Below are 25,751 nucleotides of genomic sequence, written 5' to 3'. Positions count from 1 at the left end.
ACAATTAGAAGACTGTTACAAGGGGGATCCCTGGGTGGCTCAGAGGTTTAGCGCCTGCCTTTGGCCCAGGGCGTGATCCTGGAGTCCTGGGATCGAGTCCTGCATCAGGCTCCCAGCATGGAGCCTGCTTCTCCCTCTGCTGTCTCTCTCTCTCTCTCTCTCTCTCTCTCCATCTATCAGAAAGAAAGAAAGAAAGAAAGAAAGAAAGAAAGACTGTTACAATAATCTAAGTGATGGGTGAGAGTGGCTTGGCTGAATCATGAAGGAAGAGTTCCATAATTTGGGACACATTTTGAAAGTAGATGCAATAGCATTTGCTAATAAATTTTGGATAGAAAGAGATGAATCAAGGATACCTGCAGAATGTTTTGTTTGAGCTACTAAATGAACTTATTGAGATAAGTAAAACAAAGTCAGTTTTTAATTGACTGAATTGGCCCCTCAAGTGGAGATATTGAGAAGACATTCAGATACAGAATTCTGGAGTTTAGAATGGCAAGAGGTCAGTGGTAGAAATACACATTTGGAAATATTCAGAGCATTGATGATGTGTAAAGTTATGAAACTGAATGAGATCATCTACAGAATGAGTGTGGAAAAGGTGGAGAGGCTGTGTAATGATTGGGCTGGGGCACTGAAGCATTTTAAGGTTAAATAGATGAGGAAGAAAGAACCAGCAGAGTCAAAGAAGGAATGGCCAATGAGGTAAAAGGGAAATCAGAAATCAAGTGAACTCTGGGAGCTTGTGTATTTTCTCTGAGTGACCTTTGGCACAATTGGTGTAGTCCTTTTTTTTTTTTTTTTTTCTGCAAATACCACCTTATGTTTGTTAATTTAGTGGCTGCTAAAATGAGCCGAGTCCCCCGGTACTGCAGACCTTGTATAGTCCTCTCCCAACACAGACTTCAGGGTTAGCTAATCTGAAATTAGCAAGTGTCATGCAAGCTTGGTAAACACTTTACATTGAAGTTTATCCTTTTGGAACATTTGCTCTGGGAATCTAAAGTTGTCCCAGATAAGGCATTATACATATGAGTGAAGTCATTTTGGCTGTTCCAGCTATAGTTACCATTTGACTGGCACTGCAGGAAAGACCCCTGCAAGACCTGCTGAAGAATCTTCCAGCTGAGCCCCAATTACTCCACAAAATTGTCAGCTATTACAATTATTGTTTTTTAAGACACCAACTTGTGGGTTTTGGATATGCAGCAATAGAAAAATTCAGCACGTGAATATATGTTAATTTAGCGTTTGCAGCAACATTGATGTATTTAAACATGGTTGTATATGTTCGTGATCTTGTATTTCATTAAGTATTATGTCCAGAGAGATTGGACTGTGTATGTTTAACTGCCTTATTTACCATCTACCCTTGTGTCATCTATATAAGTGTGCATTAAGACACAAGCTTTAGAGTGATTGACTCTTAGAAAGAAATTGAGTGTTGGTTGGATGTTTTCCACTGAAACAATAGGATTTCCTGATTCCCTTCTCCTAATCCCTCTGCCACTAGAGCCCCACCTTCCAATTCTGGCTCTCTCTCAAAGAACTCTATCATCTTAGAGGACATTTCATCCTGGTATTGATTTCATTGTACAAAGAACAAGAAATTTTTTTTAAACCTGTTTCACTTACCTGGCATCTATTTTCTGGCATTGAAATGAAATATAGTCAGCTTGCAAACAATTTACTTTTTGTAAGTGAAGGTGTAAGTCAGTATTTGAAAAGGTAGACTTTCCCTTTCTTATAGAAACAATGTTATAATTTTGGTGTGTATTGTTTAACATGTATTTACCAATGGTCAATGATTATCTTGACCATTCATTCATTCATTCACTCATTTAACACATTTTGAGACTTCCTACTTTCTTGGTGCTGTGCTAAGTACTGGTGAAGCAGAGGTGACTAAGAGAGATTATCCCTGCCGTTGTGGAATCTCACGACATCAACCAGCTAGTAATTACAGAATTAGTTACTTGATGACAATGCATTATGAAAGGGAGCTCTGCACCCTATGAATGAATGCAAAGGAGTTCAGAATGCTTAGGGGTGGACCTGACCTGTTCTGGGGGTCACACTTGCCATCCTAGAATGTTGTGCCTGAGATTTAAAGAATGAATGGGGCAAGAAAATTCAGAGTTAAAATTTTGAGAGGGGGAGGCTCTGGACACTTATATCTGTGGGGATATAAGACAATGACAATGGAGAGGCAGGGGAATTTTAAACAGTAGTGTTGAATTTTGAGCCATGCCTGATGGTGGGTGGGATGGAGGAATCCCGGCGTGGTGAGCAAACTGGGAAGTGTTTACAGCTGCTTGTCATGGTTCCTATGCTCAAAGGCACAGCCACTGTGTTCCAGAACATGGGCATCAGCAAGAACAGGGACATGCCCTGGCCCCTACTCAGGAATAAATTCAAGTTTTTCCAAAGAATTGACCACAACCTCCTCAGTAAAAGGAAACAGAATTTGGTGATTATGGGTAGGAAGACATGGTTCTCTATTCCCAAGAACCACCAACCTTTAAAGGACAGAATTAATTTAGTTCTCAGCGGAGACCTCAAGGAACCTCCACAAGGAACTCATTTTCTTGCCAAAAGTCTGGATGATGCCTTAAAACTTATTGAGCAAGTAGAATTAGAAAATAAAATGGACATAGCTTGGATAGTGGGTAGTAGTTATGTTTATAAAGGACCCATGAACAAGCCAGGCCATCTTAGGCTATCTGCGAGAAGGATTACAGAGGAGTTTGAAAGTGACACATTTTTATTTGTCAGAAATTGATTTGGAGAAATATAAACTTCTGCCAGAATACTCAGGTGTCCTTTCTGATATGCAGGAGGAAAAAGGCAGTAAGTACAAATTTGAAGTATATGAGAAGAACAATTAATGAAGTGAAGATATTTTCTAATTTATTTCAAGTCAGTTGCTCCCACTCCTTTCCAAACAATTGTATATTTTAGTATTAGAAAAATAGACTTTTGTTGATGTTAGGTCAAAGGATAATTATTTCTAAGCAATGAGGTTTTATTAATCTTTTTTAAAAATAAGCAAACATTTGTTTATCTATTTATTTTTATTGGAGTTCAATTTGCCAACATATAGCATAACACCCAGTGCTCATCCCGCCAAGTGCCCCCCTCAGTGCCTGTCACCCAGTCACCCCAACCCCCCACCCACCTCCCTTTCCACTACCCCTTGTTTCTTTCCCAGAGTTAGGTGTCTCTCATGTTCTGTCATCCTCACTGATATTTTCACTCATTTTCTCTCCTTTCTCCTTTATTCCCTTTCACTATTTTGTATATTCCCCAATTGAATGAGACCATATAATGTTTGTCTTTCTCCGTTTGACTTATTTCACTCAGCATAATACCCTCCAGTTCCATCCATGTCGAAGCAAATGGTGGGTATTCGTCATTTCTAATGGCTGAGGAATATTCCATTGAATACATAAACCACATCTTCTTTATCCACTCATCTTTCGATGGACACCGAGGCTCCTTCCACAGTTGGGCTATTGTGGACATTGCTGCTATAAACATCGGGGTGCAGGTGTCCTGGCGTTTCATTGCATCTGTATCTTTGGAGTAAATCCCCAGCAGTGCAATTGCTGGGTCATAGGGCAGATCTATTTTTAACTCTTTGAGGAACCTCCACCGGTTTTCCAGAGTGGCTGCACCAGTTCACATTCCCACCAACAGTGCAAGAGGGTTCGCCTTTCTCCACATCCTCTCCAACACTTGTTGTTTCCTGTCTTGTTAATTTTTACCATTCTCACTGGTGTGAGGTGGTATCTCATTGTGGTTTTGATTTGTATTTCCCTGATGGCCAGTGATGTGGAGCATTTTCTCATGTGCTTGTTGGCCATGTCTATGTCTTCCTCTGTGAGATTTTTGTTCATGTCTTTTGTTCATTTTATGCTTGGATTGTTTGTTTCTTTGCTGTTGAGTTTAATAAGTTCTTTATAGATCTTGGCTACTAGACCTTTATCTGATAGGTCATTTGAAAATATCTTCTCCCATTCTGTAGGTTGTCTTTTAGTTTTGACTGTTTCTTATGCTGTGCAGAAGCTTTTTATCTTGATTAAGTCCCAAAATTCATTTTTGCTTTTGTTTCCCATGCCTTTATGGATGTATCTTGCAAGAAGTTGCTGTGGCCAAGTTCAAAAAGGGTGTTGCCTGTGTTCTCCTCTAGGATTTTGATGGAATCTTGTCTCACATTTAGATCTTTCATCCATTTTGGGTTTATCTTTGTGTCTGGTGTAAGAGAATGGTCTAGTTTCATTCTTCTGCACGTGGATGTCCAATTTTCCCAACACCATTTATTGAAGAGACTGCCTTTTTTCCAGTGGATAGTTTTTCCTGCTTTGTTGAATATTAGTTGACCATAGAGTTGAGGGTCCACTTCTGGGTTCTTTATTCTGTTCCATTGATCTATGTGTCTGTTTTTGTGCCAGTACCACACTGTCTTGATGACCACAGCTTTGTAGTACAATCTGAAATCTGGCATTGTGATGCCCCCAACTCTGGTTTTCTTTTTTAATATTCCCCTGGCTATTCGGGGTCTTTTCTGATCCCACACAAATCTTAAGATGATTTGTTCCAACTATCTGGAGAAAGTCCATGATATTTTCATAGGGGAGGTTTTATTAATCTTAATTAGGCTATAGTTAAGTTTAATCTTAAGTCAACCATATCAGATACCATTTGTGAAACATTTCATGCTATACCTATATGTTTCCCATCAGGACCAGAACCTGCCTAGGGTAGCATATCTACCAAGAACCAAAGTGATAATCCCCTGCTAGCATAAGTTGAAACCTGGACTTACAAAAATGGGACTAGATATATTTGTCCAATGGTCTGAAATGGAATATTAAGCAAATGAACTATAATTCAGATTTTTTCAAAAGATTTATTTATCTAATCATGAGACACACACACACACACACACACACAGAGAGAGAGAGAGAGAGAGAGAGAGAGAGAGAGAGGCAGAGACATAGGCAGAGGGAGAAGTAGGCTCTTCACAGGAGCCTGATGCAGGACTCAATCCCAGATCCCAGAATCATGACCTGAGCGGAAGGCAGCCACCCAACTGCTAAGCCACCCAGGAGTCCCTAGCATTCAGATATTAAAAGGAAATTAGATTGGGGCACCTGGGTGGCTCAATTGGTTGAATGTCAAGTCACGTCAGCTCAGGTTGTGATCCCAGAGTCCCAGGGTCTGGCTCCCCGCAGGCAACCTGCTTCTCCCTCTGCCTTTGCCTCTGCCTCTCTCTGTCTCTCATGAATTAAAAAAATAATAATAATAATTAGATCAAAATAGAGACTTTGAATTTTCTATGCATATCAAACTTCTGAAAAAAGTTCTGTTTACTCAGACAGGGAATCTCGGTAAGTTAAAAAATCTGGCATATTCCATAAGGATAGTAAAGAGGTAAGTAGGACACTACCTTTTTGAAGATTAAGAGAGAAGGTCTGAGACCTCTAAAAACTTGGTTTCCAATCTTCAGTGAGGTTCTATGGGATGTTACGATGATAGAAGAATAGGCTCTTTTTTATAAAAAAAAAGTAATCTAATAATAAGAATATGCTTAAAATTAAAAGTTAAAAAGATAATGAATTGAAAATGGATAATGCTAGAAACCAAAATTATGAAGATGGAAACTAAATTAAACTCTATTGAATTAAAAAATGAAAATTAAAACACATTTTACCTGTCATATTAACAAAGATGTGGATTGTTAGGTATCCAAAGAAATTGCTCTTTTTTTTTTTTTTTTTTTTGCCTTGTAAATTAATACAACCTTTTTAGAGGTTAAATTAGTAATATCAATTAAAATTCAAAATAATCTGGATTTGGGCCCAGAGCTTCCACTTCTAGATATATTTTTTAAGATTTTATTTATTTTTTTATTCATGAGAGACACAGAGAGAGAGACAGAGAGGAAGAGACACAGGCAGAGGGAAAAGCAAGCTCCATGCAGGGAGCCTGACACGGGACTCGATCCCGGGTCTCCAGGATCATGCCCTGGGCTGAAGGCGGTGCTAAACCACTGAGCCACCCGGGCTGCCCCCACTTCTAGATATTAATCCTGAATGAACAGGTGGACCCCTCCAAAAGTAAACAGTACTGTATAGTTGTCGAATATTTGATAGTTTTCCAAATTCATCTAAAGATGAAAATAAGATTAGAATTACTTTTTAATTGCTTGGTGTTTCCTTGGATGTGAATCTCTTCCTTTTCTAGGGTACCAGAGTCCTCAGCCAACATTAAAAATGCTTGTATGCACACTAAGATTTTCTAGAATGGCCTATGAGAAATCGTAAGCTGTAGTTACTTCTGGATGGTGTGATGTGGGTCTGAGATTTGTGAGCTCAGCATGTTTGGAATATTGAAGTTCTCCTCTTGACCATGTATTACTTTTATAATTATTTTTAAAAACAACTTATTTGCATTGATGAGAAAGGGTTGGAAAATGAATTTGGAGAATTCTCTTAGGAGACTCTCATTCCAAGGATGATAGCTTAGATTGAGAAGTGGAGAAAGAGAACAATGGTTATTGTTGAAGAATGTTTAAGAAATAAAATCCATGAAGGACTAGGGAGAGTGGCAGAAGAAGGAACACACCAGAGATTAAGTGGTGTGACCCTGGCATGCACAGATGGATGAATGGTGGTGTTCATCACAGAGATGGAGAAGACTGGGTAGGGTAAAGAGAACAAAGATGGTTGAGTTCAGCTCCTCCATTATTGACATTTCTGCTCTTGGTCACGAGGTGGATTGTGTTCTCATAACCTCACACCTCTTGTCTTTCAAGGAGCTTTCACTCTATAAGGGAGCACAACAGGTAAATTAAATGAATCCAGGAATAAATAAATGAGGGGTGAAGGGCTAATATAAAATACAAAAACTGCCAGCCTGAAACTTCCAAGTAGCGACATTGTGTCACGGTGTGGGCATTTTTAAACTTGATGTTTCAGTGCAGACATACAGATTTTCTTTAGTTTGTGTATGTACATAACTGTAGCTACATGGGATTTATAACATAACTTTAAATTTCAATCCTCTTGACAAGAACCTTGTTTCAGTCATCTATATATAGTGGCATCTTGTCCCACAGTAGTCATTACAGAAAAACTCACTTAAAAATTAGATTGAACAAATGAAAAATCTGTGAAAAATTGTATCAGTTGAGATAATATTGAGAAAGAGATGGAGTTCCTTATGACCTTCTAGGGGTGATTTACAGGTTGGTTCTTTGCAGAGGCATGGTCTAAAAATGACCTCATTTCTGACATCCATTAAGTAGTAGGTGTCTATTATTAAGGTGGAATTTCACCCAAAGAATCTGGGTTTAACACCTATCACCTTAAATATTATATTTTAATACATAAAGAGATAGAAAAATGTACTAAAGTTTCACTATATTTGCTCTACATTTCTGTGGAAAACACTAAGATTGCTCTTGTCTCCATAGAACATGAGCCCATACTCTCCAGTCTAGACTGACAAATCCATGCAGAGAAAATCTTTGTGATTTTACTTTTGGATCTGAAGCTAGGAAGGAGAACTTTTCTCATATGTTCATGTGTCATTGTATTAAACTGGCATGCCTTATATAGATAATTCTCAGCCAAAGTTATGCTCTGAAGTGTGAAAGAGGGACAGAGAAGAATACGTGTAGTTGTTAAATTTCCTTTTGACTTATTTTGAACTGGCTCTGGAAATGGGCTGTGACTTGGTTTTGGCCATCAATGATAGAAGTCTCCAGCTCTATATGAGCATTTGTTCATTCCATCCTGGTGTTGTTTATACTCAGACAGAACTTGAGGGATGTGGGAAGGACACTTTTCTTCTGTTTTGGCTGTAGAGTGGTCTGTTACACGATCTGCAGGGACTGCAAAGGAAATCTTACAGGTTTCAAACAAGGGGAACTTCAAATGCAGTGAGGATGAGAGAAATGGAAAAGAAAGAGTTGGTATTAATGAGGCGTATCTGTAAATATTCCCTATTAGTTGACTGGCCATGATATCTGTGTCTACAGAATAAAAGATGAAATAACATAGCAGCATTAACATTTTTAAATTTAAAATTTTAAAAAGGTAATTTTTTTAAATTATAAAGTTTATACATGCTCAAGATAAAAAAAATCCAACAGATGAATTTAAGGTAAAAATAAAAAATTCTGACTCTAGGTTCAAATTCTAGGTTAACAGTCTAGAATCTCTTGTGTTTAGTTATGTTCAGTGCAAATATACCTTTGTACCTTTATCTGGGCGTCTATCAGAAATATTCAACAAATTGATAGAGGGCTTAAATTTTTAAAAATCTACCCATTTATTTTCTTTAAAGATTTTATTTATTTATTCATGAGAGAAACGGAGAGAGATGCAGAGACATAGGCAGAAGGAGAAGCAGGCTCCCCAGAGGAAACCTGATATGAGACTTGATTCAGATTCCAGGACTCCAGGATCATGACTTGAGCCAAAGGCAGATGCTCAACCACTGTGCCACCCAGGTGCCTCAAAAATCTACTCATTTAATAATAGAAGAATGTTAACCTCTTGTTTGTTATAATATAGTGATACACTGAATCTAGATGATCTATCAGTAATACCAGAGATCCCAAGCTATGAGATGCAGGTCAGATGGGATGCATCACAGGAGAGATGCTTGCAGAAATTCCAGCAACTTTGCTTGTAATGCATGAGTTCCCACATTTTTCAGTCATTATGTGTGTTATGTAAGTCAAACTGCAATTCAGTTAATATATATGAGCAGGGTTACAATCTCTCTTCTCACATTCTGAGGTCAGTTTTATACTGTAGTTAGGAATTTTTCAGATTTTAAAAAAGGTAATGCAGTATACACACCAACATCATATATTTTGTAACATCCACAGAGCAGTCAGGCAGTATCATATAATCAAATATATTAATATTTCTTCAGTTCAAGGTAGAAATAGTCAAGTTCTGCTGTCAAGTAAATAATAATGAAACACTTTCAAGTTTCAAAACCTTTTGGATTTCAAATCGTGGACTGGTAGGATGCCCTCTTCTTTAATCTTGATAATGAAAAGAAAAATCAAGAGAACACATCCAGAAGATGTTAGGACTAGATTGAATTATTTTTTCCAAATAGTGTGTTCTTTTGGAGTTAAGAAATGCGAACCCCAGAAATATCATTATCTAGCATATGTTAGCCAATCAGGTAAATTACTATATGAATATACGAAATAAAATAAAAACATAAATGTGTACATTCAGGAGCTTGTAGTGAGCAACTCCCAGTTGAAACTTCAGAGCAGCACAAAAGAGTCTATTTTAATTTATTTTTTAAAGATTTTATTTATTTATTCATTCATGAAAGACACATAGAAAGAGGCAGAGATACAGGCAGAGGGAGAAGCAGGCTCCATATAGGGAGCCTGATGTGGGACTCGATCCTGGGACTCCGGGATCACGCCTTGAGCCAAACGCAAACACTCAACCACTGAGCCACCTGGGTATCTCGGGGAGTATATTTTTAAACAACAGAATCTAGTTCTGATGGAGTAGCTTGGGGTGTTATTTGGAAATTAAAGAAGTTCCTTCTATGAAGATTGTGACTAAGAACACTGAAGTTCTTAATGGAGAATTTTAATCTGTGCTTTTATGGCCTAGACCAAGGGTGGCACATGTTTAAATGAAATATCTCATATAAAACTGTAGCTCGCTTTTACATTTCAAGTAGCTACTTAGATACCTGGTCTCTATTGTGTGATCCTCCGATTTGAACATAGTTTGTCTTTCATTTCCATCCAGTTTCCATGGCTAAAACCCTTAGGTTAGGCCAGAATGTGGTAATGGAGGCAATTATGCCATTGAGCATGCGGGCACAGCTCTCAGATTAAGACTTTGCACCTGGGTATCATTATTCTTTCCCATATTAATTTATTATTTAAGGGCTTATTATTTGAAAGGCCTTATAGCACATAAGCAATTAGAGTAGATGAGTGTCTCTCTGTTAAATATATTTATTTTGCTTTCCTAGCTTTTTATGCCAGAATAATTAAATCCTCTTCTAATGTGTCAGTAGCAGACTGTTTTGAAATTGACAGTGCTCTTTCCTCTCCTCTTCAATCAGAAAAAAACCCAGAGACCTACAGATAAATAATAAACTTTTAAAAAGAAAAAAAGGAAAGAGTAAACCTACTGGTCAAGAGGATATCCTGCCCCCCCAAAGTCAGCAGCTTTTACTGAATATATTTGATTTATTACTATTATTATTATTTTTGTCTCAACAGAGCTCACAAATGCTACTGTTTTGTTGACTGTGTAAGAAACAACTTGCTTCTTGGAAATGAATATTCCATGTAGTACATTTGTCCAACATAGTGTGTGAGTAACAAGACATTACACTGAGCATCTAAAATTAAGTGACCTATTGCGGAGGACACTTTTGGGAGAAGAAAATGGATTGGCTTGACCTCACGGGAATATTCATTTGCATATGCTTTGGATGCAATGAACACTTTGCAAGTTTTGAATTTTACCATGTGGCTGTTGTAGCAGAATAGCTGGCCTCTTTTCTAAAGAGTATATTTGCATATGATAGTTTAACAGCTTTTCCCTTTTGTTCCTAGAAGATTAAGTCTCAGTCCTAAGAGAAAATAAATTAAAGGTGGTTCCTTACAATTTAAAAAAAGTATAATTTGAAGATAAGAGAAAACTCTGAAAAGCAGCTTTTATTTCCCAAGGCTCAGGCTAAGAAATACTGTTTTTCTCTGTATGTGCTGCAGAGCCGTCCCTTATTCTTGGTGGCAGCTGTGTCACCAGAAGCCCCGTGAAGTTGAAATACCTCATCAAAATCTTCTACATCTATTGTTTGTCTACCTAGTGAAATTCAGCGTTCAGCGTTTCACTCCTTTGGTTCAGGTTTGGACCCTTTCTTTAAAATTCAAATTTTCTTGGTGAGTAGATGGCGGAAGTGGGGGGCGGTGCGGGGCACAGAGAGGAGTGCTTTCTGAACAACAGTGATTACCTCAGTTAGAAAAATGGCTCTGGGGCTTAAAAAAAGATTAGGAAACTGCCAAGCCCACACCTTGGAGGGTCACAGTGCATATTAGCATGTTAAAAGACCCTTACTTGATAGGAGAAAATCCTTTCAATTTTTTTTTCAGGTGTTTCAAACTTTTGACCTCAATATCTCCCTCCACGCCCCCAACCAATACCTATGAGAGTCAGTAAGACTAGTATCCCTGAAATACATTTTGGGATATTATGTAGTTTCCTGAATAGTATATTGGAATTGTGTGTGGATTGCTCAAGGATATTCATTTCAACCTCACAAAACTGCAATTTCATTGGGATTCTTCATATTCCTAGCTCCCATTAGACTGTGGCCAGTCGGAGACAATAGAATTCTCTGTCTCATTGTAAGGTAGCAAATAGATGCGAAGTGAAGGCACTGGTTTGTTTCTTGGAGAGTCTTAGGGTCAGTAATCAGGAAGCTGGCTGACTGACAGTTTTAGCTTTGCTTAAATTTTGACAAATGCTAAGGAGAAAAACCTTTGCTAAGCTCTGAACAGAATCTATATTCCATTGGAGCACTGCCAGTTCTTTGGGGTGACATTGTTCTTTACCAAACTTTGTCTCCTGCAATATTCTGAGGGACAAAATGAGGTTTCAAAATAGCATGCAGAAACAGGACTATATTTTAAAAATCCCCATTAAGTGTTCTTATGTAGATACTTGAGACTATTCTATTAAAGTTGACTCAGTTGGTTTTTTTTTCTGTTTAAATTTTTTTTTTCTGGGGCACCTGGGTGGCTCAGTTGGTTGAGCATCTGCCTTTGGTTCAGATGATCCTGGGGTCCTGGGATCAGGCTTCTTGCAGGGAGCCTGCTTCTCACTCTGCCTGTGTCTCTGCTCTCTCTGTGTGTGTCTCTCATGAATAAATAAATAAAATCTTAAAAAAATTTTTTTTTCCTTTTAAATTCTGGAAAAGAAACTAAGTAACACTAAAGCAATTTTCAGATTAAGATAAAAGGGACCCTGTGAAGTTCATCTGTATTTTGTATTTTGTTTGCAAAGGTACTTCTAAAAATAATGATTTCTTTTCTCAGCTGTTGCTAAAAGAGGTCTGTAGTGGATACAGAGTCCTTCTACAACAAGAGATTAAACAATATTGCATTTCTAATGAAATTAGGAAATTGAAGACTTGAACTGGCAACATATCCTCTGTTATCTCTGAGGAAATGCATGCTATTGATTGTAACCAAAAATAAAAATGGTATACTATGGCTCTTTGCGAGGCTTGATCCCAGACCCTGAAACCCTTAACCGACTCTCAGAGCCACCCAGAGTATAATATTTTGGAAACACCTGTGATCCATTCTTAAATATTTTAGTTGAAAACCGTCTTTAATAAGACTGTTGTTCTCTGAACAGATTATTTATTGTATTATTAAAATAAAATATACTTTGTGGCATGCTCTTGAGGAGCCCATTCCAAAAAACTCAAATTTTACATAGTTTTTTCTAGCACATGTCTGGGAATTAACTTCTATAAGTCTTTAACTGGTAAAATTAGATTAAGTCATGTAGGTCAAATGACACAGGATCAAATGATCTGGGTATTCAAACAGTGCTATCCTCCTCTACCCATCCATTCCAAATGAATGTATAAAGCATTTCAAGAAAAATAATGTTGATCGCATAAGCAGTGTTTCCTTTATTTCCAGAATATGTTTATTGGATGCGAGACATCTATTAAAATTTAAAATGTGGTCTGTATCTAGATATTTGGAATCATTAGCCCCATTAGGACAGACATAAAGTCCAATTTAACTCGGCAACCTGTGTTTTTATTTGCTAGTTATAGTAATCATGCATAGAAAGAATAATACTGCTAGTATCCACAGTTGGTTTCTGTAGATCCCCTTGAATCACTCTGTATACCCATCCCCCAGCTTTTCCAGGTTTTGCTACTAACTACTAGCACCTTCAATTTAGGAGGTTTGCCATTGGGCACTGGAGCCCCCTGGATCAGGGTGACTGTCAGGCTTGATCAGAAAGTAAATCCTAGCTTTGACTGACTTCCTCCTCTTTCTGTTCTATTTCTCCCACTCCCTTTACCACCGTCTCCTGGGAGCTTCTGCCTTGAGGAATCAATTGATGATGTTTCTGTGAGCCTTGTTTCCAGAAGAATTAGTAGAATCGGTAGCCTCAGTAAAGAAGATGACCTTCACCAATGGAGGTGGCCATCGTCCAATCTGTTGAGGGTCCAAATACAATAAAAAAGTAGAGGAAGGGTGAATTCTCTTTCTCTCTTTCCTTGAACTAAGACAGGTTCAGATCTGCTTTTAAAAGATCTGATCTTAGTGTACCTCCTTATACAAAGAAGGTCACTGCCAAAATGAATTTAAGTCTCCAAAATTTTTCCTATTAGAAAAATATTTTATTTTCACTAAGCTTTAAATAATAAGCAACTATTCTACTTATAGCATGTGGTCCTAAGGAGCAGTTGTGGAACTTTCCTCATTGTGATAAAGACACATTGTTCTGCGAAAACTTTCTTTGTCATAGCAGACTCAGAATTATAGCCAAAATGGAACTGGGCTAACTTAACAGGGCCATTGTATGGGCTTTCCAATGAAGACAAGAAATGCATTGCTATAGGTGGGTTCATTTATTGAAACATTTCTCTGGTATGATTTTTTTTTTTTTTGCAAACATCCATATCTTATAATTTTTGTCTAAAAAATTTGGGATTATGATTGGGTCATCTTATTCCCAAATTGAACCTGGATTACCATCTAATTCAGATAGCTCAGAGAATGTTGGCTTGGTCTATCAGTGAAGAACTGTATCCACTATCTTTTTTTGCATAGTAAATTATTCCAAAATTTAACAGCTTAAAACAACAAGCATTTTTTACTTCACATACCTTCTGACAGTCAGGAATCTGAGCATTGTTCAGTGAGGTGGTTCTAGCTCAGGGTCTTTTGTGAGGCTGCAGTTATCAGCCAGAGCTATAGTCTCTGAAGACTTTGCCAGGCCTGAAGGATTCATTTCTAAGCACTCACATGGCTCTCGGCTCGAGGCTTCAGTTCCTTATTATTGAAGCCTCTCATAAGGCTGTTCCCCACATGAATTCCCACAAAGTGAGTAATCTGAGAGAGAGCAAGCAAAAGAGTGTGCACACAGGCATCCAAGATGGAAGCTGCATCTTTTATAACCTCGTCTGAGAAGTGACGCACCATTATTTCTGCTATATTCCATTCATTAGAAATGAATCACTAAATCCAGATCATACTCAAGGGGAGGGGAATTAGGCTTTACTTTTTGAGGGGAGGAGTATCAAAGAATGTGTGGCTATGTATTTAAAACCACTACATAAGCTGTGACCATATGCACCATTACTTGAACGGAATCTTTTCATTCAACAAATATGTAAAGAATACATAGTATGTAGCAGTCTAAGAAACTGAAATAAAAAGACAAATAAGACAAAACCTTGTAAGGTAGTCATGGCCCAGTGGAAGAGTGAGCAATATATCATCATATTACTGTAGTGGAAACACATTTAGAGAAGAGATTTTTCTATCCTATCTATACAGTAGAATTCTGTCAAGAGCATTTTAAATATACTGATATTTGGCTCTACCCAGACCACTGAATCATAATCTTTGTGAGTGGGGCCCAAGCATCAATATTTTTTTAAAAAATTTTCCAGGTAATTACAATATGGAGCCAGGTTGAAAATTCTGTTTAAAATTTAAATTTAAAATTCACCAGACACTAACTGCAGGGTGACTTGGTTTGAGTTCTTCCAAAAGCTGACCATATAACAAGGATTTTAGCATAAGTAATTTATTGGGAAGTGATTGCCAAAATATTGGGGAAGTGAGATAGGCTAGGCAAGGAAGCCAATACAGGTGCATCAGTGAACAGGTTACCACCATCATAGGGAACTTTGGAGAGTATACATCACTCTTAAGCATCTAACCCACCTTTCCTACATCTCAGCCATGAGGCATAGAGTTTCTGCTACATGCATCAATTTTTAAATCTTTAGACTATGTTTTCCAATACCTCCTTTGTGAGGTAATGAGGCAATTAACTTGTACAAAAGACTTAGCACAGTAGCTAGGGCATACTAAGACTCTAATGTTGGAGTAGTGAATAAGACTCTCTGTGCTACTTAGAAGTTTTATGAGCACACACAATATAAGGATGAATAAGGACACTGAAGTGAAGTGCTGATCTTGTATAGCTTAAGGTAGGTCAGGAATTAAGTGAATTTGAGCATTCATAAATGGCAAATAATAAGAATATAGAGTTATGTTTGGGAGAGTATTTTGGTTTTAGATATAGGCAGATCTGGGTTCAAAACTTGGCACCACAGCCTATTAACAATTTGGACCTGGGATGTCACTTAATCTCTCTGAGCCTCATTTGTAAAATGAAAATAATACAAATAGCTACACCCAGAGAATTGCTATTGGAAAGATATGAAATAAAATCTATAAAAAGATATAGAAGAGTGCTCAGTATATTATTATTTAGTGTTCCAGGGATCACCATCCTGTGCTTAGAGTCTTACCAACATCAATACCACTCTCTTGCTAACTCCAGGCTCTCACTCTGTAGAAAATGCAGCAGCATACAGAGTTCTATTGTTAAAGTATTTCTAGGAATCTCCAGAATAACAACTATATGTGGTCATTAGAAGTCTCATTGCTATTATGGCCAGGTAAGTAGGGACTCCTAGACACTGACACTGACTTGCCAGGAAAATTGTGTTTCTGTGTCAAGTCACTAGGTTTAAATTCTCCTGTTACTCCTTGGTGGTGGTGGATCTGTGCCCTTGCATAAAAACATATATTGAGTATTTATTGTATTTTTATAACTCTTCTAAATGTTACACTAAATTCCTCTAATCCTTAGAAGAAACAGCATTACCATATCTAATTTATAGAAACTAAAAGAATTTGTTTTGTTGAAACTAAAAGAATTGAAACAACTTTATCGTTATTTGTTTGTCTCTCTCCCCTTTCTTCCCCTTCTCTCCTATTACTGTTTTCTGATATTGGATCTGTGATTTAGTATCTGTCATTACTTTTGGAAAATTCTGGACTATTATTTCTTCAAATATTTTTTCTACTTCGTCTCTCCTTTCTTTTCGAGCTTTTAATTATATTTATATTAAGCAGTTTGATATAGTCCTGCAGCTCTTGGATCCTCTGAATATTTTTTCTACTTTTTTCTCTGTGTGTTTCAGTTTGGGTAATTTCTATGGACTTATCTTCCAATACACTGATTCTCACCCCATATCCCATGGCTATGTGAAATCCACTGATGAAATGCATTCTTAATCTTTGTGTTTTTCATTTCTAGCATTTCTATTTGATTTTTTAATAGTTTCCATTTTTCAGTTAAAATTACTTTATCTGATCTTGCATTTGGTCCATCTCTTCTGTTAGAGCCCTTAACAAATTAATTACAGTTATTTTAAATTTCTTTTGATAGTCCTAATATCTCCATCTGTATCTGATTGTATTAATTGCTTTGTCTTTTAATAGTGTGTGTGTGGTTTTTTTTTTATTCTTGCTTTTGTGTATGCCTTCTAACTCTTATTGTTGTTGAAAGCCAAAAATCTTATGGGACGCAGTAGAAACAGGAATTTTTTATGCTTAGAAATGGGAATAATCTTTTATTCCCCTTTAGGGTGGGGATGGGAGTTAATCAAGTCAGGAATTGAACTAGGTTTGGGATTGGTTGCTATGATTACTTTTGGTGTACCACAGGCTACACATTTCTATGGCATTACCTTGTATTTAAGGCAAGAACTGGCTTGCCAGAAGCTTTTCTCAATATTTGCTCCATTCTTAGTTTTAGGTGTGCCCTTTGTGCTGTGTCTCAGAGAAGTCCTCTCTTCATGTTCTGGCCCCTCTTCCATGCCCTTGCATCAGGGTTATTGGTTATTTAACAAGTATTAGCCTGGTTCATGGAGGGGTGGTTAAGGGAGGGGGAGCAGGTAAGGGAGGGGCATTATCTGTGTTTGTGATTAAGCCTCAGTAGTAGGCCCCTCTGGGTCTCTGGGTCTCAGAGGTGTGGTCCTCTTAGGATTCCTGTCCCAGTCCCAGCGAGAGGTGTGGGATACCGCATATATTCTTGTCCCTTAACCTAGCTGAAATGGGTTTTCACCAGGGTCCTAAGGGTGACAGTGCTTATTTTGCTTCCCATAGTCACCTAAGGCTTTGTTTGGTTCTGTAGGGGAGACTAGGAAAGAGGAAATAATCTGGGTGAGTGCTCTAATTGTCTTCCAGTCTGTACCTCTCTCTAATCTTTTAATTAGGTATGTGGCAAAGAACCTTAGAGTGGGTGTAAAAGTCTCTTCTATTTGGAGTCCCTAGGGGTCTAGACTTTCCTAAGCCCATACTTGGCCTTTACCAACTTGTTATGAGTTTTTATTGAATTCTTTTCAGTGTCTGGCTGCAGCCTCTTTAGGTAAGAAAGTGTCTGTGTCCTGGCTCTTCTTTTTTTCTTTTTAAAGATTTTATTCATTTATTCATGAGAGACACAGAGACTGAGGTAGGGACATAGGCAGAGGGAGAAACAGACTCCTTGTGAGGACCCTGATGTGGGACCTGATCCCAGGACCCCAGGATCACGACCTGAGCCACAGGCAGATATCTGCTAAACCACTGAGCCACCCAGGTGTCCCATGTCCTGGCTCTTTTTGAAGATACCTGTCTTTCCTTATATTTCCAGCTAGTTCAGAATTCTCAGCTATCTGATGAGTTCAAGAAAAGTTACACATTTTCAGAGTGCTTTGGTTTTATAAGAGTAGACACATGTTTTCCCCAGCTTTCTACATCCCAAGCAGTAGCTGGAAGTCCCACATATCACCCAGGTTAACTTTTTACCTTGTGAATAAGAAGTGGAACCAATATGAGTCAGACAGTTGATTCCAGGTTCTGTCTTCTTACCCACTGAGCAACTGTGTTGCTTTATCTTGGTAACACTGAAGCTGCACAGGTACTTTGCTGCTGGCCAGTGATGCTTTTAGTCTGTGCCATCTAGTACAGTAGACACTAGCTACACGTGACTGTTTAAATTTATATTTAAGTTAATTAAAATTAAATAAAATTAAAAATTCATTTCCTCTGTCACACTAGCCATATTTCAAATGCTAATTAACCACATGTTCTAGTGGCAGCCCTCTTGGACAGGACAGATTAGAACATTTTCATCACTGCGGAAAGTTCTATTGAACAGCTCTGCTGTAGATCCTCTTGACAACATGACAGTCCCCTAACATGAGAGGAAAAACTCACTTTCCCTACTTCTGAGCAGCATTCTACTTGGGTCCAAATGTGTAACAGAATTTTTGCTCTTAAATCTATTCACCCCTTGTAACACTAGGCCACTTGGGCACACTAGGATTTTTCTGCCCTTAACATGATTTCTCTCTCAGGAGCCCCATTATACTTGACTGAAATTTGTCTTTCTTCAGGTTTTCCATAGTCAGTCAGACACATGGATATACACATCTGTGTTTCATATGTGCACATGAAACCCATCTTTGTTAGTTTGTATTGTAACTGTGCTCTGAACTTAAGTAATTTTCCCAACAGCCTCCTTAGCATACATGCAAATCAGTAGACCCAGACAGAACATGAGGGTCTGCCTCATTATCCCATGCAAGCATCAGAGCTAGTACTGTCTGGCCTTCAATACTACCTAAAATGTGGCACAAAGTTTATGCACTCAAGCTTTCTTGGGTAGGATTTTGTTTAGGGGTCTTAAAACATATACATCTTTAATCTCACCCCTGAAAGCTAGAGAACAACACAAAATGCACAATTTCCATCCAGTATTTTTATTACTACCCAACTGTTAACAAGTTCAATTGACCTAAAAACTTGTGTTTAATTTTCTTTTATTTTGTATTCATCTGCTTTAGGCATTTTTCTTTTTCCTGAAGCCTCTATATTTGGGGACAAAGTAATAATAATAATAATAGGAAATATGTGAATGACATTCAACATATGCTAGGCACATACCCATTTATTCTTCACCATAATCCTATGAGAGAAATATAATTAATACCATCCCTGTTCGTAGATTAGGGAAACTGAAACACTGAGACATTAAGGTTCCTTTGCTAATATAGTAGAACAGGGATTTGAATTAAGACAGTTTGGTTTCAGAGGCCAGGCATTTAACCTAAATGTTGATTACCTAAGGTGACTAATTACCTGTTCAACATATCCTGATTATTCTTCAGGATTCTCTGAACGTCTTCCCAACTAAAGAGAACTACTGGTCATGTTTTCTAATTTAGGGTGTTCCTGGCTTATTAGTCAATTGTCCCTCTTTAGCTCTGACCACTTAAATTTTCATATATTGCCTAGATAATCCATTCCCCAAGTTCACCCTCTGACTCTTCTTTCTGACTGCTCTGACCCAGATGTGTGTTACTGGATTTTCCTTTTTTGTTTGTTTGTTTAAATAAATCAATGCCTGCTATCTCCAACACAAACTCTGTTTCTTAATACCTTAAATCCTCAAACTAGGGTTTTTCAGAATAGGATAGGTATTATTTTTTCATACATATTAAAAGGCAAAGACATAACCATGTAATTGAAGTCATATTAGTTTTTATATTTTTGCTAGAAAACATGAATGCCACGATTGAGGGAAAATTATTAAACCATGCCATTCATTCAGTTCCCTCAATTCTGAGACCCATGATATAATTCTTTTTCTCTTCTACCATTATCCATCTCTCTTTTCCATCACCTCCAGTTTCTACATCATACACTTGGGTTGTATCAACATTTAGAGGTTTTTTTTTTTAAGATTTTTAATTTATTCATTCATAGAGATGCAGAGAGAGAGAGAGTGAGAGAGAGAGAGAGGCAGAGACACAGGCAGAGGGAGAAGCAGGCTCCATGCAGGGAGCCCAACGTGGGACTCGATCCACGTTCTCCAGGATCACGCCTCGGGCTGCAGGCGGCGCCAAACCGCTGTGCCACCGGGGCTGCCCTAGAGGTTATTTTTAATGAAAATGTTTAAATGCACTAATTATATCATGTTAATATAATGTTTAATAATAATGTGACCTAATGAAGAAAAATAGCACAAGTAAGCTGTATTCATATGTTACAAAATGTATAAATGTTAAGAGAATTGAGGTACAAGCCATGCTCACTTTATACTTGCCGAGTATGTGCACTTGATGACATTGCTTCTAATACATATTAAGGCTAGATTAGTCACTGTGCTGTGTCGTTTATCTAAACAGGATTTGTGACCTTAAGTTTCCCGTTTGTTCTCATCTAAGCTCACTAAGAGCCAAATTTAATATGTTTTTTCCCTAGTACTAGTGCTTACAGAAACCCATATTCCCTGACATTTAGAAAACAGTGTTGCCCACAAAAGCCATTAACATCTAAAGAGATTAAATTAAAATTCATTTAAAGGCCTCACAAGTTCCCTGAACATTCTTATTCTTAAGATTTCAGTGTAAGCTGAACTTTTCCCAAATTCCCAATAAGTTTTTATCTTCTAAGAATTAGACTCAACTAAGCTCAGTGTCTCTTCTCTTTCTAATAGATGCTGAAATAACAGTCTAGTTGGGAAATTTGGCTAATTGTACAGAGAGGCATCCTGACAAATAAATACTTTTATTTATCTAAATACAACTGAGAAATTAGTTTCTCTTTTCTTCTTCTCTTGTCTTCTATTGTTTTTGACTGGGAGGAGGTAAGACATGGAGCTAAAAGCCATAATATCCTACTAATCTACTTATCTTTTTATTCTGAATGTGTTATGTATTTACGTATGCCAATATTTCATTTATTATTTGTCTAGGCTATTAAAATGTTGGAAGAGATACAAACCACCAAAACAAGAGATTAAATTAATTATTTATATTGTCCTTATTCATAGGGCTATTCTTAGGCAGTGGGCCTAAGAGCATATTTGAAGAATGTAATAATTACATCAACTAAAACCTGTAGGAAGTGGAAGAAGAAATTTAGATTAGACCAGTAGAGCATTTAAGTGAGATTTGTAAGGTGATGTTCTATCCTAGGATCAGAATGGGAGTCTGAAATATATACAATAAACAATCTGACTAGAAATACAAAGTTTCTGACACAAACATCTAAATAGCTCTCTTGCTCCAGGAGCCAGAGAGTTGGAATGAGAAAAGAGTGCTTTTTTTCTAAAGGGCATCTAGCTGTAATTCAAAAGATTTAAAAATTAAAATACGTACTCTGTAATCAGACCTACATTTAAATTCCATCTCTGTAAATATGTGACATTGAACAAGTTCTTTATGATTTCAGTTTCCTAATCTGTGAAATGGAGGTAAAAGCAGTAGCCACTTTATATGGCTGTTTGCAGAGTGTTTCACATGGCAAGCACACAATAATGGTCACTTTTGCAATTAATAATACTAGCAATTATAATAATGGTAATATATATATAATTATTAAAATCCTAGGGTGAAAAGATTGCTCCTTTTCTTTTTTAAAGTGCACCAAGTTGCTTTCTTTCTTCATCCTCTAACTTAGCAGAATTCTAATCAACTGGAGTTCTTTGCAGAGCTAGGATAGTTCTACCATAATTAACCATGGCTAAGTTGAATGAGGGTTCCCCTTGAGAAAAGTCTGCATTGGACCATCATCAACTCTTAAATTGGTGCCCTCTAATACCATTTCTGGCACTGAGTGAATGTTATTCAGGCTCAGTTTTCATGCTTTCATTTTGGAGACTTTTAATTTTTTAAATTTTTAATTAGAAAAAAAAACATTTTAAATATAGGAACGAACATGATCCAAAGGCTGGAAGAGTTTACTTTCTGTGCCTCATTCTCTTCTCTTGAAATGTAATTTCCTACTTTGTTCTCCTACAACTTGTCCATCTGGTTAACTCCTTTCTATCTTTAAATCTTAGTTGAAGAATTACTTTCTTTAAGAAGCTTTTCTTAATCTACATAGCTGTATTACATGTCTATCCTCTGCTCATATCATTGCGCTTATCACTGTAGATTTTAACTACTTATTTATTTGTATACCTCTGTCTTTAGATTCTGAGTTCTTTCAGGGAAGAATATATTTTATATTTTATATATATATATATATATATATATCTTGGTTAGATAGCAGAATCTCAGTAAATATTTGTAGGGTTAAGAAATTTTGTAGCAAAAATAGAGGTGAAAGCAGAAACTACAGTTGCCAATAAGCATATAAAAAGGTGTTCAATATAATTTCTCATCAGAGAAATGCAAATTCAAATCCCAGTGAGATACACAGGCATACCTATCAGAATGGCTAAAGTGAAAAAGACTGACCATACCAAATTTTAGATAGGGTGTAGAGCAATGGAAGCTTTTACTCACTGCTGATGAGATTGTAAGTTGGTTTGGCCACTTGGGACAACAGCTTGGCAGTACCTATGAAAGCTAAACATATACCTACCTACTTCACTGCTAGGTATATACCCAAAAGGAGAGAATGCATGTACCTACCAAAGGCAGTGCAAGAATGTTTATAGTATCTTCTTTATTCATAATCCCTAAGTGAAAGCACCATAAATGTTCATCAATAGAGGATGGATAAGCAAATAAGGGTATATTCTAACAGTAATAGAAAAACATAAACTCCTTACATAAGGAGTTCAACAACATGGATAACTTCTAAAAAATTATGTTTAGTGCAAGAAGCCAGACACAAAAGAATAGTTACTAATAGGATTTTTTTTTATATAAAATTCAAGAATAGACCAAAGTAATCTATGGTGATAATTGTGATAAAATGACAACATTGGTTATATGAGAAGGGGAAGGGTATAACAGGAAAGGGGCTTGGAGGAAATTTCTGGGGTGATGGATACAATGTATCTTGAATTAAGTGGTGCTTACATAACTATATACATTATACAAAAATCCATCAAGCTGTACACTAAGATTTGAAAACTTTCTTAGATATTTGTCTTAAAAAAAAACTAAAAAAAAAATCATCCAGAATTCTAAAACTCTAATAAATAGACTTATTTTTTCCATATTTGTTTGCAGTTCTTGTTCATTCACTAAGTTGTGTATGTTTCAATAACTTTTTAAAATATATTTTACTCCAAAATGGTTAGATTTGGTAAAGCAACCCCTAATAAAAACACTTAAGAGTGATAACAGCAGGAATGGCAGAGTAAGGACCTATAAAAATCTTCTCCTCTATAAAACTATAAGAACACTAACAAAAAATTATTACAATCAACCTATTATGAACTCTGGAAATTAACCAAAGGCTTGTAACAATCTGAGAAGTATTTATTTAAGATGACTGGCTGAATCTTAGTAAAAACAGTGAGCTCTGTAGCATTTTAATTTGCTTTAGACTCATCTCCTTCTCCCTAGCCATGTGGTAGCCTTTCAAACCAATTCTCTTATAATTATGGTGAAAAACTTCAGCCTAGCAGCCTCTGGAGAAGGAGGTAGAACTCTGGAGGAGCGATTAGAGCCCTTCCAAAGCCCCATTCCCAAATAACTGTCATTATTTTACTTGTCAAGAGTTCCCTAAATAATCTCTACTTTTAGAACTTGCCTTTATTTGACCTACTCAGACCTCAGCTGATGCTAATGTAGCCTTTTCTACAGGAGCATTTATCAAAAACAGTCAATTCCAATTGTATAGTATCACAGCAGCCTGAGGTGGTAATAATAGTTGAGGCAAACCACAAGCTGATCAAAAAACTTAAAAGGAAAACCTGGGAATAAGATGTCACAGAGAGGTTTAAAAGACCTGACATAATTCTGGGGATTTAAGGACTATGGGCATACCCAGGAAAGACTCAAAAAAGCTATAAGCACTAACCTTTAGCTGACCTTGAGATCCATGCAAGTAGGAAGTGGAGACTATGGCAAAGTAGTAAACTGCCTGCCTGTGCATCAAAGAAATGCCCCAATATACACACAGAGCTATTCATTAAAGGCTATGGACTTTAAACAATTTAGGGAACTATCTGTCCAATAATTAACTAACCACTAAGCTAACTGAACAGAGACTTCAGTGGCCACCCAGGTCAAAGAATACTGACCTTAAGAATTAGTTCAGAAAAGACACTAAATAAACTAAAAGCAGTAGCAATAACAAACGACTACAACACACCCTGGAGAGAGACAGGAATCTGATTTCCACAGTTGCCATATTATATTACTTAGAATTTTTAGTTAAAAAAAAAGAAACATACAAAGCAACAAAAAGTATAGCCCATACACAAGGAAGAAAAGTATCACCTTAAATATTTTCTGAGGGTGCAAGACATTGAAATACTAAAGTCTGTAATTCAGCTATTTTAAATGTATCCATAGAACTAGGGAAACCCACATCTAAAAATTATAAAAAAATATAGGAGAATGATAGAAACTATGAATTAAAGAAATTATGCAAAATAACTAAACATAAATTTTGATGTATAATAACTGTAATAAAAAACAATCATTATAGCAGGTTAACAGTTGATTTGAACAAGCAGAAGCAGAAGAAAGAATCAGTGAAATTAAAGATAGCAATTTTCTGATGGGACAGACAGAAACAGAATGAAAAAAATGAACATATTCTCACATCATTAAGTGCATCTACATTTGGATATGGGAGTCACAGAAGAAGAGAGAATGGAATAAAATATATATTTGAAGGAATTTTGTTGAAATATTTCTATTTGATAAAAAATTTAGTACATTCATCCAGAATGTTCAACAAACTCCCAGTAGGATAAACTCAAAAAGATCCACACCTAGGTACAATGTAATTAAACTAGAAGGACAAAGACAATGAGGGAATCTTGAAAGCAGCAAGGGGGATGTGACTTATCTTGGGAAAAGATTCCCAGTGAGATTGACAGCTCATTTCTTAGCAAACCTTGGAGACCTGAAGGCAGTGAGATACAACATTCAAAGTACTCAAAAACAAAAAACAAAAAACACAAAACCCTATTAACTAAGAATTCTGTGTCTTGCAAAACTACCTTCAAATGAATGAGAAATTAAAACATTCCCAGATAAGAAAAAACAGAGAAAACTAGTCCCTAGCAGACTACATGAAGTACTAAAGGAAGTCTTTCATGTATTAATGAAAGGACAATACATAGTAATTCAGAGCCATGTGAAGAAATAAAGGGTATCAGTAAATGTAACTACATAGATAAATCTAAAAAACAATGTTAATTTACTTTTTGTTTGTAACTCCTTTCTTCTTCCTTGTGATTTTTAAAATAACCATATAAAATAACCAATCTTCATAAATCTGTTGGTGGGCATATGGCGTATAATGTTGTGACTTTTGTAACAATAATAGCACAAAGGAGGGAGAGGGAATGGATTATCCCAGGATCAAAGTTTCAGTGAACTATTGAAATTAAGTTGGTATTAATCCCCAGGACAATCATTAAGAAAATAACTCAAAAATATATATAAAATAAATGACAAAGGAATACACTGTATATAAGAGACATACTTTGTATTCAAGGGCACAAATAGGTTGACAAGTAATGGATGGAATAAGATATACCATGCAGAGTATAACCAAAAAAGAGCTAAAGTAGCTATAGTAATAACAGATAAAATAGACTTTAAGACAATAATTGTTACTAAAACCCAAGAAGGATATTTTATAATAAGGAAAGGATCTATTATCAAGAAGATATCATTATATAAACATTTATGCAACTAACAAGAAAATCGCCAGA

The 25,751-nt window shown here is 36.7% G+C and overlaps 1 long non-coding RNA gene and 1 pseudogene across 1 annotated transcript; one reads left to right on the top strand and one right to left on the bottom strand.

The window, feature by feature from the left end:
* Positions 1 to 2,266: 2,266 nt before the first annotated feature.
* On the top strand, positions 2,267 to 2,888 carry LOC121478278 (annotated as a pseudogene).
* A 9,648-nt stretch (positions 2,889 to 12,536) lies between these two features.
* LOC121479774 lies at positions 12,537 to 23,930 on the bottom strand. Its single transcript, XR_005984824.1, has 2 exons — positions 23,879 to 23,930; positions 12,537 to 14,158 (listed from the first exon to the last, which is right to left on the bottom strand). It is a non-coding gene; the product is annotated as an uncharacterized LOC121479774 (long non-coding RNA).
* Between the last annotated feature and the right edge of the window lie 1,821 nt (positions 23,931 to 25,751).

The sequence above is a fragment of the Vulpes lagopus genome, chromosome 2, assembly GCF_018345385.1.
Source record: "Vulpes lagopus strain Blue_001 chromosome 2, ASM1834538v1, whole genome shotgun sequence".
NCBI lineage: Eukaryota > Metazoa > Chordata > Mammalia > Carnivora > Canidae > Vulpes > Vulpes lagopus.
The sequence above is the reverse complement of the archived record's forward strand: the minus strand, read 5'-3'. Positions and strand labels throughout refer to the sequence as shown.